At 36.5% G+C, this 16,302-nt stretch overlaps 1 protein-coding gene across 11 annotated transcripts in view; it reads left to right on the top strand.

The window, feature by feature from the left end:
• The window catches only part of CNTNAP4 (contactin associated protein family member 4), a 269,244-nt gene that overhangs the window by 124,916 nt on the left and 128,026 nt on the right, over positions 1–16,302 (top strand). The window lies entirely within an intron of this gene.

The following is a 16,302-nucleotide window of genomic DNA, read 5'->3' as shown; positions in this document are numbered from 1 at the left end:
GCCGAAATGAAATCCATTGACTCTAAAACTATAAGAAGCAATAAGAACTGATTGAACAGTAAGAACTGATTAAACATTTCAACTTTTCAAATTAAATATAATAGGTGGATATTTTATTGTATTCTGCTGAAAAGACTGGTTGATTATTTTGTATCTTTCTAAAACACATATATAAGTTCCTAACTGAGAGAACTATTAGCGATTCATCTAATAAATAAATGCCATTTTAAAGTACTCTGAAGATTAATCAATATATTAGAAAGTCTGTATAAAAACATTAATAGAATATAGAAGTAAGTGAGGAATATTTTACTTTAAATTTTATAATATCTCTAATAGAAAACTAAATAGTTTTATCACTGAATAATAGTTTTTTTAATGGTAATGGTCATAGGAATGCCATTATTCTTTGTAATATTAATAGTAAAGGAAAGATGCTAATGGGGCTCATTATGGTATAATGCATGATAAATCATATGATATCTAAAATCCAAAGTTGAAAGGTACTTCTCATGATGTTCTTAATGATCTATATAAAAAAGCACAAGAGTGAAAAATACAATTTTAATGAGGTATTCTTTACAATTTTTTATTTTTGCTTTTAGATAAATATATGCAAATTTAAATCTCGATTGTGTTCACTGAACTATCTCTTAAAGCATTAAGGACATATTTCTTTTTCATAGTTTCCAAGATTATTTTCATTTATTTTTATGTTGAAGAACAACACACATCCAGAAAAAGGCAAAAGGCATTATGTATGCAGCTCATGAATGATCAAATACGCAGTTATCTAAATATTACAAAGGCCAAGAACATTACAGGACTTCCCAGGTGGCTCATTGGTAAAGAATCCACCTGCCAATGCAGGAGATGCAGATTCAGTCCCTGGGTCAGGAAGATCCCTCCCTAGAGGAGGAAATAGCAACCTGCTCCAGTATTCTTGCCTGGAAAATCCTATGGACAGAGGAGCCTGGTGGGCTACAGTCCGTGGGGTTGCAGAGTCAGACACGACTGTGACTGAGCATGCACACACATCAGCAGCAAGAATGTTACAGGATCTCAGACTCCTCCTCTCATCCTTTCCTGATCACTACTGCCTCCCTCTTCTCCCAAACTATTCACTGTCATGACTATGAATGCCAGTTTTGAACTATGTACAAAAGGGATCATGCAATGTGTATATATTTTTCTCTTGGCTTCTTGGGTTAACATGCTTGTTAAATACCGTGCTGTGGTGTATAGGTGTAACTGACTACTTTTCATTGCTTTACAACATTTCATTATGTGGCTATGTCTAAATTTGTTTATCCATTCTGCAAATAGATATGTGAGTTGTATTTTGGGACTCTTCTGAGGAATACTTGAGGAATATGCATGTCTTTTGGTACACAATGTCTGCTTTTCAGTAGGGTGCTTTCTTCAGAGTGGAATTGCTGGTGCCTTAAATAAGTATATGTTGAACTTTAGTTAGAACTTAGTGTAATATGTGAAAGGCTTTTTATGGAGATTGTGCTAATTTACACTCTCAGCAATAGTGTATGAAAATTCCATTTGCTCGACATTCTTGACAACACTTGATATTGTCAGCTTTATTTTATTTTCACTTTTTAATGTTTCCCTTGATTTTGGCCAACCTACTTGACGTGTAGAATTCTCACACTGGTTTAAATTTGCAATACTTCCATGACTAATGAGGTTGGACACTTGTCTAGATTTGTTAGTTGTTTAGATATTTTTTTAATTCCTCTTTTCCTTAGTGCTTTGTAGTCCTCTGTATATTCTGGCTACTAATATACTGGAAAATCGCTTCTCTTATTCTGTGGCTTCTCTTTCCACTGTTTTAACAACATCTTAAAAACGAACAGACATTCTTAAACTCAATAGATTTGGGTTTGTCGTCTTTCCTCCTATGGTTTGTGCCTTTGGCATTACGTTTGAGAAATACTTGTGCTCCTCAGAGTTGTGAAGATGTGAAGTTGTGAAGTCAGCTGTGCTGTCTTCTAGTAGCTTTATTGTTTTGTGTTTCCCATGTAGGCCTACATTCTTCCTGGAATTCATTTCTGCCTATGATTTCAAGTAGTAGTCAACAGGTCTTCCATTACGTTTGTTCTTCTTTTTTCCCCCAGAGTTGATATTTGATTGGCCTGGCACTATGCACTTAAAAGAAGTTGTTTGTTTCTTTTTGTAAATGCTCTGCATTGCAAACATTTTCAAAATTTATTGTGCGTGTGTGTTCAGTCTGTATTCTGTTCCGTTGTTCTATCTGCGTAACTCTCTGTCAGTATGACATTCTCTCTCTCTCTTTTTTTTCTTTTGGATCACGTTGTTAAGACTTCACATTCAGTAAAGAAAATCCTCTGACTTTGTTTTTCTTCATAAATATCTTGGTGATTCCTGTCTGTTTGTATTTCTACTAAGAATGTGTGAGCGTTCTTATTGCTCCACATCCTTTCCAGTATTTAGTGTTGTTAGTGTCCTGGATTTTAGCTCTTTTAATAGATGTGTAACTTCAGTTCATATTTATATATAGACTTTTACCCAGTGGATTTGCTAAACTATGGGCATAAAAAAATTATACGTATACAATCATGCAGCCTATGAATAATAGCAGTTTTATTTTTTCCTTTCCAATCCTTATTACTTGTTAAACATTTTTGTTACCTTATTGTACTAATTAGGCTTCCCTGGTAGCTCAGCTGGTAAAGAATCTGCCTCTAATGCAGGAGACCCTGGTTCAATTCCTGGGTCGGAAGATCCTGTGGAGAAGGGGTAGTCTAGCCACTCCAGTATTCTTTTTTTTTTTAATGGATTTTTAAAAAATTTATTTATTTTAATTGGAGGCTAATTACTTTACAATATTGTAGTGGTTTTTGCCATACATTGACATGAATCTGCCACGGGTGTACATGTGTTCCCCATACTGAATCCCCCCTCCTGCCTTCCTCCCCATCCCATCCCCCTGGGTCATCCCAGTACACCAGCCCCGAGCACCCTGTCTCATGCATCGAACCTGGACGGACGATTCGTTTCACATATGATAATATACATGTTTCAATGCCATTCTCCCAAATCATCCCACCCTTGCCCTCTCCCACAAAGTCCAAAAGACTGTTCTATACATCTGTGTCTCTTTTGCTATCTTGCATATAGGGTTATCGTTACCGTCTTTCTCCAGTATTCTTGAGCTTCCCTGGTGGCTCAGACGGTAAAGAATCCACCTGCAATGTGGGAGACCTGGGTTTGAACCCTGAGTGGGGAAGATCCCCTGGAGAAGGGTACGGCTACCCACTCCAGTATGAAGAATTCCATGGACAGAGAAGCCTGGCAGGCTACAGTCCATGGGATCAGAGTCAGACACAACTGAGCGAATTTCACTTTCACTGTACTAATTAGAATATTCACTGCATGTTGAATTGATGGGTCTGTAGACAACATGCTTGCCTGGGACTCAAATTCTTGAACAGCTCTCAGAATCTTGTCCTATATGTGATGTTGACTGTAAGACTTTAGTAGATATCCTTTACGAGTTAGAAATTCCCTACTTGGCTAAAGGTTTTAACCTTGTTTAATTGTTGAATTTAATCAAAGACTCTTTCTGCATTTATCTAGAAGACTATGTTTTCTTCAACTTGATTAATTACATTGAAGAGTTTTTAAATGTTAAGCACTCCTTATAGTCCTGAAATAAACTTGATTGCATTTTGACCTATTATACCTTTTCTTTATTTTTATGTCATAATATAATATTGCAAGTATCTTTTAAGGATTGTGAGATCTGTGTTTTAATAAGATTGGCTTTTGTTTTCCTCCTTACAAGTTTTTTGTTTGGTCAGATTTTGATATCACAGTTACGCTAGCCTCACAAAACAAACTGGGAAACATTCTGCTTTTCTACTTTTTGAATTGCTTAGATGATTCTTGTGTTGTTATATCCTTAAATATTTAGAAGAATTCATTAGGGGAAACAAAAGGGACTGAAGTTTTCTGCGTGGGAACATTTTTAAATTGTAGATTTAGTTTTGCTTATATATAGGCAGCTCAGATTTTCCTGTTTCTCACCTGCTTTGCTAAATTACAGTTTTGAATGTGTCTATTTAATCTTTAAAATTATTGACATAAAATTATTCCAAATATCCACTTATTATCATTCTCATGTGTGTAGGATCATGGTAAAATGCTCTTTTGCATTCCGGATGTTGGTTGTGTCTCTTTTCCTTGATCGGTCTAGCTAGTGGTTTTGTTTTGTTTTTTTTTCATCTAAATGTCCTTCAAAACCTTAAGACAAATACCATGTAATATCATTTATATGTAGAATCTAAACTGTGGCACAAATGAACCTATCTATAAAACAGAAACAGACTGATACAGAACAGACTTGTGGTTTCCAAGGGGGAGGGGGAAAGGGTGATGGATGAACTGGGAGTTTGAGTTGGTAAATGCAAACTATTCCATTTAGAATGGAGAACAACAGGTTCTGCTGAATAGCACAGGGAACTGTCCTCAATATCCTGTGATAAACCATATTGGAAAATAATATAATAAAAGTATATGTATGCATATAACTGAATCACTTTTCTGCATAGCAAAGATTGGCACAATGTTGTAAATCAACCATACTTCAAAAATTAAATAAATGTCCTTTGAAGCCTTATTTTTATTATCTACTTCCTGTTTCCTCCTTGGTTTTAACTTACTGTATTTTTCCTGGTGTCTGCATTCATCCTCAGCTCATTAATCTTCTCCTTCCTTCTTTTGATGTCCATGTGCTCAATAGCAGTGACTTCTATTCCACTTGTGATATTGATAATTTGGGTCTTCTCACTCTTTTTTTCTTGGACAGCATGACTAGAGATTTATCAACTTTAGCAAATTTTTCAAAGAACCAGCTTTTGGTTTTGTTGATTTTCTCTAATGCATTCTGTTTTCTATTGTAATAATTTGTGGTATACATTTTTATTACTTCTTCTCTTCTTATTTTAGACTTAAATTGCTCTATACCCTTTAGTTCCCTAAGATAGAAGCTTATTTATTTAGATCTTTATTGTTTCCAATACATACTTTTAATGCTAAAAATGCTGCTGTACCCCACAGATTTTGATAAATTGTATTTTCATTTAGATCAGTTTTTAAAAATTTGACTTGGGATTTCTGCTTCAACTTGGGTTATTTTCAAACATTTGGTGACTTTCTAGCTATCTTTCTGTTACTGATTAATAGTTGAATTCTATTGTAATTTGAGAGCATACTTTGTATGATTTGTATTCTTTTAAATTTGTGAGGGCCCATGCTTCATGAACTTGAGAGGACTGTTTCTGATATTGTTGGCTGGAATAGTCTAAAACGTCCATTAGATCCAGTTGATTAATAGTGATATGGGTCTTTTATATTCTTGCTGTTTTTCTTCCTCCTTGATGTATCAATTAGTCCAACTATTATAATGGATTTGCCTATTTCTCCTTATTGTTCTGTCAGTGTTTGCCTCATATGTTTGGACTCTGCTGTTAGGTCCATATGCATAGAGGAATGTTAAGCCATCTTGGAAGATTGATCATTTTGTCATTATGCAATGTGCCTACTTATCAATGATAATCTTCCTTTTTCTGAAGTCTGCTTTGCCTGAAATTAATATAGCTATTCTAGGTTTATTTAGATTTAGCATTACTGTAAAAAGTAAAATATAAAATGAACACCAAACTTGAAAATTCCCTGAGGAGACAAAACCATTTAAGCCACATAAGCAAAACTAAATCTAGCCTACTTCATGTGCATAAGCAAAACTTAACTTAGTTTACTTCTTGTAAATGCCTCTGATAATCATAAAAGAAACTTAAGTCATCTTCCTTAACACGGTATTAAATAATCACTTTTGATCAATCCGCTCCCCTCTAGAAACCCTCACTGTAATAACCAATCACCATAAAGGTTAAACCACTTCCTCATTTTTTCACTTTATAAGCCGTTCTGTAACGTTGTGCCTCTGAGCTTCATATTAGTTTTGAGGTTGCAAGCATCCAGTTCTAACCTGTTCTTAACATGCACAATCAACTCTTCCTGATTACTATTTTATTGATCTGGTGGCTTTAATTTTGCTATTTATGAATTTTTGAGATTAACATGGTTTATCTTTCTCTATCTCTTTACTTTTAATCTAGTTTTAGTCTTTCATTTAAAATAGATTTCTTATAGATAGCAAATGGCTGGATCTGGTCATCCTTTATACGCCTTTATACTCTGAAGATCTCTGTGTTTTAAGCAGCATATTTAGATCCACTTTTAAAGTGCTTATTGATATATTTGGATTAATATTATCTATCACATTTGCATCTCTTTTCTATGTGTTGTATTTGTATTGTGTTTTTGTTTTTTTATTTTTGGCGACGCTGGGTCTTTGTTGCTGTGTGAGGGCCTCTTCTAGATGCGGCGAGCGAGGACCGCTCCATAGCTGTGGTGCACAGGCTCCTCATTGCGGTGGTCCCCCTTGCTGCAGAGCACGGGCTCTAGGGTGCATGGGCCCAGTAGTTGTGACACATACACTCAACGGTTGCAGGTTCAATAGTTGTGGCACACAGGCCTATTGCTCTGCAACATGTGGGATCTTCCCACATCAGGGATCGAACCTGTGTCTCCTGCATTGGCAGGCAGATTCTTTTCCACAGCCACCAGGGAAGCCCTGTCTTATGTTTTTTGTTCCCCTCTTTTCTTTTTCATGTTGTCCTTCTTTTAAATGCCTGATTTGAATTTAATTGAGCATTTTGCAGGATTCTGTTTTATCTCTTCCTATTGTTTCTTTGGGGCTTCCTAGGTTGTGCTAGTGGTAAAGAACCCACCTGCTGATGCAGGAAACATAAGAGACGTGGGTTCAATCCCTGGGTTGGGGAGATCCTCTGGAGAAGGGCATGGCAACCCACTCCTCTATTCTTGCCTGGAGAATTCCATGGACAGAGACGCCTGGCAGGCTACGGTCCATGGGGTCGCACAGAGTTGGACATGACTGAGGCAACTTAGCACGAGTTGTTTCTTTAAACAGTTATCTTGAAATTAAGAATAAGAAAAATAAGTTTATCTTACCTTCTCTTATTCTTTCTCAAATACTCTTCCTCTCTTTACGTAGGTCGAGGTTTCTGACATATATCATTTCCTTTGTCTGAAGAACTTCTTTTAAATATTTCTTGCAGAGCAGGTCTACTAGTTGTTAATATCATCAGCTTTTGTCTGAGAAAATCTTTATTTCTCATTTAGTTTTGAAGGATAGTTTCTCTGGATATAGAATTCTAAGATTATTTTCACTTCTTTCAACACTTTAAATGTTTCACTCCAGTCTCTACTGGCTTGTATGATTTCTGATATAATTTCTGATGTCCAATGTAGTTTGTATTCTTGTTCTTCTAAAGGTAAGGTATTTGTTTTCCTCTGGCTTCTTTCAAAATGTTCTCCTTAGTTTTGCTTTACTGCAGTTTGAATGTGTATGACTAAATATAGTTTTTATTTTGATTTCTAACCTGCTTATTATTCTGTGAACTTCTTGGACCTTGTGTCTGTCACTAATTTTAGAAACTCATTGGCCATTATTATTTCAAATATTTTTTCAGCTCCATTCTCTCTACTCACCTTCTTCATTCTATTTATGCATATGTTACAACTTTTACAGTTATCCTATGGTTATTGGATATTCCCTCCCACTTTTTTTCCTCTTTGCAATACAATTTGGGGAGTTTGTATTTTCTTATCTTCAAGCTCACTGATTCTTTCTTTGGCTACGTTGAATGTATCAGTGTACCCATTAAGATACTCTTCATTTCTGTTACAGTGTTTTTGATTTCTAAATATTTTGAAATCTTTGGTTCATTCTTAGATTTTTATGTCTCTGCTGACATTACCCATGTGTTCTTGCATGTTGTCCACTTTTTCCATTAGAGTCCTTACCATATTCATCATAATTTTTTAAAATTTCCAGTCTGATAATTCAAACATCTGTAAGATATGTGAACCTGATGGTGATTGTCATTAAGTTTTGTTGATTGTCTTGCTGTTGGCCTGCCTTGCAACTTTTTGTTGGAATTTGGACGTTTTGTGTCTAGTCATGGGAACTGAGGTAAATAGGTCTTTCGTGTGAGAATTTATATTAATCTGGCTAGAAACTGGGATGTATTTAATGTTTTTCATACATGGTATAGGTGCCATAGACTTCAGATTCATCCAGTACCCTTGTTTTTGCCTCTCCTTTGACTTCAGCATCCTCTTCAGAGGTGGTCTGGGTTTTGCATTTTTCTCAGTTGTTATCCAATATTATTATACTGGAGTCCTGTTGGCATTGGTGGTATGATGAGATAGAATGAGAGCGTTCTCCAATATTGTGATTAAATGTCAGTGCTTTACTTTGTCTTAAAACTGTGACCTTCACTAGTATTTCTAGAGGTCCTTGGGAGGTTGTGTGCTTAGTAGTGTCTGACTCTTTGTGACCCCATAGACTGTATCGCCTGCCAGGCTCCTCTGTCCAAGGGATTTTCCAGGTAAGAATACCAGAGTGGGTTGCCATTTTCTTCTCCAGGGGATCTTCCTGACCCAGGGATCAAACCCAAGTCTGCTGCACTGAAGGTGGATCCTTTATCCACTGAGCCATCAGGGAATAGGCTCTGGCAGTTTTTTCCCCTGGATGGTAGATCACTCTGAGTGTAGCAATGATTACCCTTACCCTTCCTTGCTAGAGCCAAGAAGAATTTTTTTGTTTTTCTGATCATCGCAGAGCATTACTGTGGGCTTTCCCTCTAGGAAACTATCTGAGCTCTGTGACAAGGCCTCAAGAGTTTCTCACTCTCATGCTAGTCCACACTCGGCCTCTATCAGTTCATCAAGATTACCATGGGAGCTCCTATCACCTTATGGCACCAGCAGATGGACAGATTTCTGCTCTCTTTGGGTGACCTTCTCTCTCCGGATCTCAGAGGTGTGGTTTGCCATGTGTATTAGTCAGCTCAAGCTGCTATAACAAAATGCCATAGGCTGGGTGGCTCAAAAAACAGGCATTTATTTCTCACAGTTCTGGAAGTTAGGAAGTCCAAGGTTAAGGTGCTGGCTGACTTAGTTCCTCGTGACGAGCCTTCATGGTTTGCAGACATCAGCCTTCTTGCTGTGTCCTCACCTGACAGAGTGAGAGAAAGCTCTGGTCTGTCTTCCTCATCTTGTAAGGATGCTAACCCCATCATGGGGTCCCCACCCTCATGACTTCCTCTAAACCTAAGTACTTCCCAAAGTCCCCACCTCCCAAAACTATCACAATGGAAGTGGGTAGGGCTTCAACCCACATGCTTTTGGAGGAACACAACTCAGTACACAGCACCATGTAATCTCAAGTTTCTGATGGGTCTCAGAAAACTTATTGATTTTCAGTTTGCCCCAATTTCTTGTTCTATAGAGTGATGGTTTCCCAATTCTTTAAATAACATAGCTGATGCCTTCTTTTCCTATTCACTAACCTGTGTGCATGTTCAAGACTATAAATTTCCTTTAAGAACAATTTTTGCTGATGTTTTATTACTTTCTATTGTGTGTGCTGCTGCTGCTGCTAAGTCGCTTCAGTCGTGTCCGACTCTGTGCGACCCCATAGACGTAGGACATTATATATGAAGAATTGAACAGATAATTTGAGATCTAGAAGGATATCTTCCTACAGAGTATAATTACAGTTGCTCCTGCAGGCAGCAAGGAGCATGAGACCTCTCTGACTGTCATGTAATCTCACAGGTGGAGAAAACGGAAAGCTGAATTTTCATTCCTGTGGGGAATTGTCTCTCTTGGTCTTAACATTTATTCTTAGCTGTAGATGCTCAAAGTTTTGACACAAACCCCTTAGAAGCTTATGGGATATTCATGCCCTTGAGGGCTCCAGAACTAAATTTTAATCTTTAACTCTGTGAAGTTGTCCAAAGGTCTGTTCAGTTTCTTCTCTTTAGAAATCCTTAGGTCACCTAAAGAGGAAAAAAAGGGTCCCAAAGGCAGGGCTGGTCTCTTTGGCTGTTCTTCTTCCAAATCTTGGACATTTAATATTTTATTGTCTTTTAGATCTTTACTTCCTGTTTCTCATTTTGTACAGCTTTTAGCAGGAAAGTTGTTCAGAATCTCCTGATCTACCATTACCTTAATATAATCAGTTTTTAGTCAAAAGTTATTTTGCATCTCAATCAAATTTTAATCTTCTACAAAATTATACATGTATTACCCTAATATAAATGTATGTCCATATATCAGCCATGTAACAGTTTATTACTGTATCTCAGCAGTAGTTGAGATCGTGGTATCTGGTCCCATCACTCCATGGCCAATAGATGGGGAAACAATGGAAACAGTGACAGACTTTATTTACTTGGGCTCAAAAACCAAGGCAGATGGTGACTGAAGCCATGAAATTAAAAGACACTTGCTCCTTGGACGAAAAGCTGTGACAGACCTAGACAGCATATTAAAAAAACAGAGATATTACTCTGCCGACAAAGGTCTGCATAGTCAAAATTATGATTTTTCCAGTAGTCACGTATGGATGTAAGAGTTGGACCATAAAGAATGCTTTCGAACTTTGTTGTTGGAGAAGACTCTTGCAGGTCCCTTGGACAGCAAGGAGATCAAACCAGTCAATCCTAAAGAAAATCAACCCTGAATATTCATTGGAAGGACTGATGCTGAAACTGAAGCTTCAATACTTTGGCCACCTGATGTGAGGAGCCGACTCATTGGAAAAGACCCTGATGCTGGGAAAGATTGAAGGCAGGAGGAGAAGGGGATGACAGAGGATAAGATGGTTGGATGGCATCACCTACTCAATGGACATAAGTTCGAGCAAGCTCTGGGAGTTATTAAGGGACAGGGAGGCCTGGAGTGCTGTAGTCCATGGGATTGCCAAGAGTCGGACATGACTGAGCCAGTGAACAGCAACGGTAGTTACCGACTACAGTGAAGAATGTATCTTTCATATACTTTTTCTCTCTTTCCCTTTGATGTTTCTGTCTTGAGAATTCAAACCCTTCTGTACTAGAAGGGCCTAACCAGTGGATTTTATAGCTTTGTGCCTCCACAGATTCTAATATGATGGCTGGTTTGTGGTTCCTCAGTGAACTATTGTTAATAATTTGGTATCCCTCAAAATAAATATTTTAAAGCTATTGAATATTTTCTGAGAGAGATAATAGAAACTGATTTGATATTAATAAAATTCTATACTCTTTTATTTTGAAAATTGAGTGTTATTGTATATGCAGAACAAAACTTAACTTTCTGATTTGACTGCTATACTATCTTGCTGATCTTCCATTATGTTAAACAAATTCCATTCACACTCAAGATAGAATCAACTTTCATTAGATATAGTTACAGTGTCTTATGCAGCATACTAATATGTTTAAATGTTAATCTTATCTGGGTTTATGCTAGCATATTGCCCATTTTTTGATAGTTCTTATTTTTCTTTGCTTTTTCTTAGACCTGATCTCATGGGAGGCATACTTAGTAAAGATTTATAACCAACATCATAAAATAAAGAGCTGATTTCCATTAGACAGCATGTTGCTGTGATATATTTAGTGTCTGCCTATTAGCTGACTGTGTCAAAATGAATTGTACTTGGAAAAAAGGTCATGTGTAAGTCACATGAATAAGGGAGGTCAGAGGATTTTATTGTTTGCCTGTTTGTTGTGTTGAATTTCTACTCATGTTACTATTTATTTTGGTGGGAGCTGGACGACTTTATGTGTAAGTACAAGTCTGCTATATAACAGCATGGAACCGGTCCCATGTTTCTGATTTATTACAGCCATGTTTTGAGCCCCTTATGAACTGCCAGATGGCTATCTTCCTTTATGCATCTTGGCTTTCATAGATGAATTGCTCAATTACTATTTGCAAAAGAAATTAATGCTATTATACTTCTTCATAAACTTTAGAATCACTATGAAAATACTTAAAATCCTGTGAGAAACTTTAATTCATTAACTCCATAAATTATCTTGGTTAGAATACATTTCTAAACCCATCTATGAACACCTCATTGAGTTTGAAAGTTATCAAGTCTTGAAGAAAAATATAATTAAGGCTTTTGATTTTTATCACATAAGACACATCACCTTAATTTTACTTTTAGATATTTCATATATTTGATGATCTGATGGCATATTCTTTTATATTATGGATCTACTAGGAGGTTACCATTTATATGAAAGTATCCTATTGATGATTGAATGTTTGTCTTTTAATTTTGAGAAAATATAAAGTTAATGGAACAATCCTATTGTCTGCAAAATCAACTGGAAGAGGTATGTCCCAGCCAGTAATAATCTAAGTTGCATTAATTTCAAATGTGTCAAAGATTTTAAATATAATTATGAGAAAAAGGAAAAAAAAACACCTCAGATAAAATATCAGGTTTCCTCTAGGGTAGGTTGTTTGCTTTCATGTCCTATAAGAGTGAGGCCTTTTGATGCTTAGCTAAATTACGGGCTTTTGATTCTGACAAGTATGGAATTAAATCCTTACTCACTCTGTCACTTTCTAGCTATGTGGTTCTAGGCATATAGCCTCTATAATTTTTGTTATCTTCAGTTTTATGGTGGGCAGAAAAATACTTCACAGCCTTGAGGCAAGTATTAAAACTACATAATATGTGTTTCTGCTGTGTCTGATGTTGAGACAACCTTTCATGTTGAAGGCAGTCCGATTGATAGCACAAAAGACCTTTGTTATTTATTCCTGCTTTTGGAAGTTAACCCTAGTGAACTCTTCTCCTAAAACCTTTTCTCTCTCTGAAAAATCTTAAGATAAAATAGGAAGGGGAAAAGAGCACGATTTATCCACAAGCCTGAAGGCCAAAGACCAAAAGCACAAATCAGTCTGACCTGCATTGAAATGCAGATTCTAAAGCCTCTCCCACGGATGTAGTGCATGACAATACCTCAGGTCATGTGGACCCACACTAAAGTTCAGAATCTGTAATATAAGGGAAGACATATACATTCTCATAATAAAATTATTTTTTCAAAAGAGAATGAGATGTTTAAATTCATGCATTCCTTTATGAATTATAATGATATGAAAAAACCTTACATCAAATTGAGAAAAGTCTCTTAGGCAACGGAATTACATTAGGAATATTAGTATGCATTTGACTTTTCATTTATAAAGTAACATGGCATCAATTCCTGTCTCAGTCATAGACATTATAAAAAAATTCCTGTTAGATTACTGAATTCCACAACAGAATCTTTGTTATCTTATGTTTTAAGTTATCAACACATGGAGCAAAAAATGCAAATATTATTGTTCAGTTAAATATATTTAATTAGTAGTAATGGTGCATGTTTTCCCAATGTTATTGATATTAGAATGCTATTTAAGGTACCCAAAGCATTACTAAATGATATTTCTGCCTGTTCTGTCATTGTACACACTTACGTGTATATGTGTTACTTTATTTTGCTAGTTATTGTAAAATTAGTACATGCTAGAATAAACTGTACTAAGTTAAAATCTCATATTCCCCACCTCACAATGTCCCTTATCCCTTGTAAGAAATAATCACTTAAAATTTTGAATGTTGCCAGATGTTTTTATAACTTATACAAACCAGGTAATTTAATTTAATTTCTTCTTTATGTTCTCAAAATTCAAATAACTCATAAATTGATCACATAAACTGTGAAAGGCTTCCACTTACAGATGTCCTCTTCCCATTTGCCTATCTGTAGCCACTGTCACCTATATCTTTTCTCCCAATCCCATAAAATACTGAGATCATCATAGTGCCATCTATCTCAATCTGTGAACATATATTAATTTTGGAAAAATGCGAGATAATTTGGAGGGCTATCTAATTCATCATCCAGCTGTTCTCTGCAAGAAATCATAATTAGGTATTGTATTAACTTGCCAGTGGTACCCAGGAAAATAGAATCAGAAGTATAAGAAAGTCGGATTAGGATTGAATATCTATAAACGTGGTCCTCAACCTTGGAGACACATTACCCTGACTTGGAGAGCCTATAAAGAATCAGACATGCACACATACATGTACAACAATGCCCAGTCTGAGCACTGGGATGTTTAATATGTCATTCAGGTTTGGGAAATACCGTCTAAAATGAAACTGTCCTTCATCAGCCATTCTAAAGAAAAGATTGGTATAAATGGACATTTTCAGGCAAATGTGCATGGTTTTGACAGAAAAGGAGACCCTGGTGTGCTAAATATGAAGTGTGGATGGATATTAGGTAATGTAACACAGTTAACCTTTTATACCAGATCCTCGACTGGTGGAATAGGATGGAGCATTCTAGAAGTGTCTGGTTATTAGAGTCCAAATATCTATGGGATTAAACGATTATGTTTATATTCTGGGAAATACTAGCCAAGAATATGGGGCTAATAGATTCCAAACATGCTGGATAACTGTTGCTCCCTTAGGAGATGTAGTGCTCATGTGTACCTTCTCATTGATGTGTTCAGAGAGATACTATAGTCAAGAAACTTGTTGAACTTTGGTTTGTTTTTAAGCCCAGTGTTGCCCAAACATACACATCCAACAAATATTTTGTTGAGAACAACTTTGAGGCAAGCCATGTTCTAGATACTATGGAAGGAAGGTGAGTAAAAGTCCATGCTTTACAGAGCTTATCTTCTGGGCGGGGGCGGGAAGATAAACAAATAATCAAAAAAGATCCCCAAATAGTGAGTGATATGAAGAAAATAAAACAGAAAGATAAGATGCCAGGGTGCCAGGTACACTCTTTCAGAAGCTGAGGGATCAGAAAGGGCCCGTCTTAGGAGGTGCTCTTTAGAACAAAGCCTGAGATGCCAAGAGGAGCTGGTTGTGCCAAGATCGTAAGGGCAGAACTTTCAGAGGGTAATGAACAACTGGTGTAAAGGCGCTCAGGAGGGCTGAACTTGATTTCTACACGGAGGCTCCCTGTGCTTCAAGCGTTGTGGAGGAGGTGGCCAAAGATGGTGTCAAAGTCTGATAAGGAATTCGGATTTTGTTCTAAGTGGTAAAGGAGGCAGTGAGGGTAACATAGTTCACTTTACCTTTAAAAACCGTACTGCCTGCTCAGAGGGAACGAGATTAGGGATATGGTTGAGCATGGGCATGGGAAACAGAAGGCTGAAAAGATGAGGAGGAGGCCATTGAAGTAGTTCTGGTGAGATACTGCTTTATTGAACTGGGTGGTCATAGCTGAGATGAAGGGAGATGCCCCGATTTGGGATATAATTTGAAGACACTGTCACAGAACTGCCTATTTTGTGTGAGCCTGAAAATTGGGTGTATGAGATATTTGGGGCATTGGGGGATAAGGGGAATCAAATCAAATTAATTTGACTATGAAAAACCCAACTTTATTATTATTATTATTTTTTTACTGTGTTAGAAAATATTTTGGTAAATGCTTATTAGTGAAGTAGAAAGAAAAGGAGACAAATGGATAGATTCCCTGGGGATTGGCGTTACTGAAATACTGGCTTTGTCTGGTATGGTCTACACGAGGGTGACCTCATTTGGTGACCGAGTCATGGTAAGGGGACCTACCACGTGGCTGGATCGATCACAATAAGATCCCTTATTTTGTTGCATGTCTTGATTGTTACAGTTAAACAAAAAAAGGAGGAGGAGGAGGGGAAGAGAAGGCGAACAGAAAGGTGGAAGAGAAAGAAGAGGTGGAAGAGGACAAAGAGAAGATGAAATAAAAAATTTAAAAGTTAAATGTCAATTATTGAGAACAATTTCTGTCTCATCCTAACTTTTTCATGTATGCAGCTTTACCATATATCATGAAGGAGAAAATAAAAGCTGTTTGAGTGAGAGTTTTGCAGGTGTTAGGTAGATGCATCCTGATATCGTGAAAGGAATATTGCTCCTGGTCATACTGTATAACAGTTTTGCAAAACCAGAGGTTTTTTTTTGTTTGTTTGTTTGTTTGTTTTTTGCTATTTTGACATTTAATTTCCTCATTTGCAATTTGATGGTACTAGCTTAGCAACATTCCTATGGTCTTTATAGCTTTCAGATTCTAGAGTCTGTCAGTCTAATTTCAGGTCTTTCCAAATTATTATTGATTCCAGTTTCCCTTCACAATTTTTTAAATACAAATACTTTTACTTTATTATTTTTTCTATTGAATAAAAATGACACGTAACAACAGTTTTTAATGTGTGTATCTAGCTGTGTGGTGAATGAAGTTTAACAGCCTATTCTCAGAGTGTAGCTCTGACTTGAATGTCTGGTGATACTTTCATTTATGTTGCTGAGTAAGATGAAAAAGTGAAACA

The sequence above is a fragment of the Giraffa tippelskirchi genome, chromosome 7, assembly GCF_054371585.1.
Source record: "Giraffa tippelskirchi isolate mGirTip1 chromosome 7, T2T-mGirTip1v1.2.pri, whole genome shotgun sequence".
NCBI classification, from domain to species: Eukaryota; Metazoa; Chordata; class Mammalia; order Artiodactyla; family Giraffidae; genus Giraffa; species Giraffa tippelskirchi.
The sequence above is the reverse complement of the archived record's forward strand: the minus strand, read 5'-3'. Positions and strand labels throughout refer to the sequence as shown.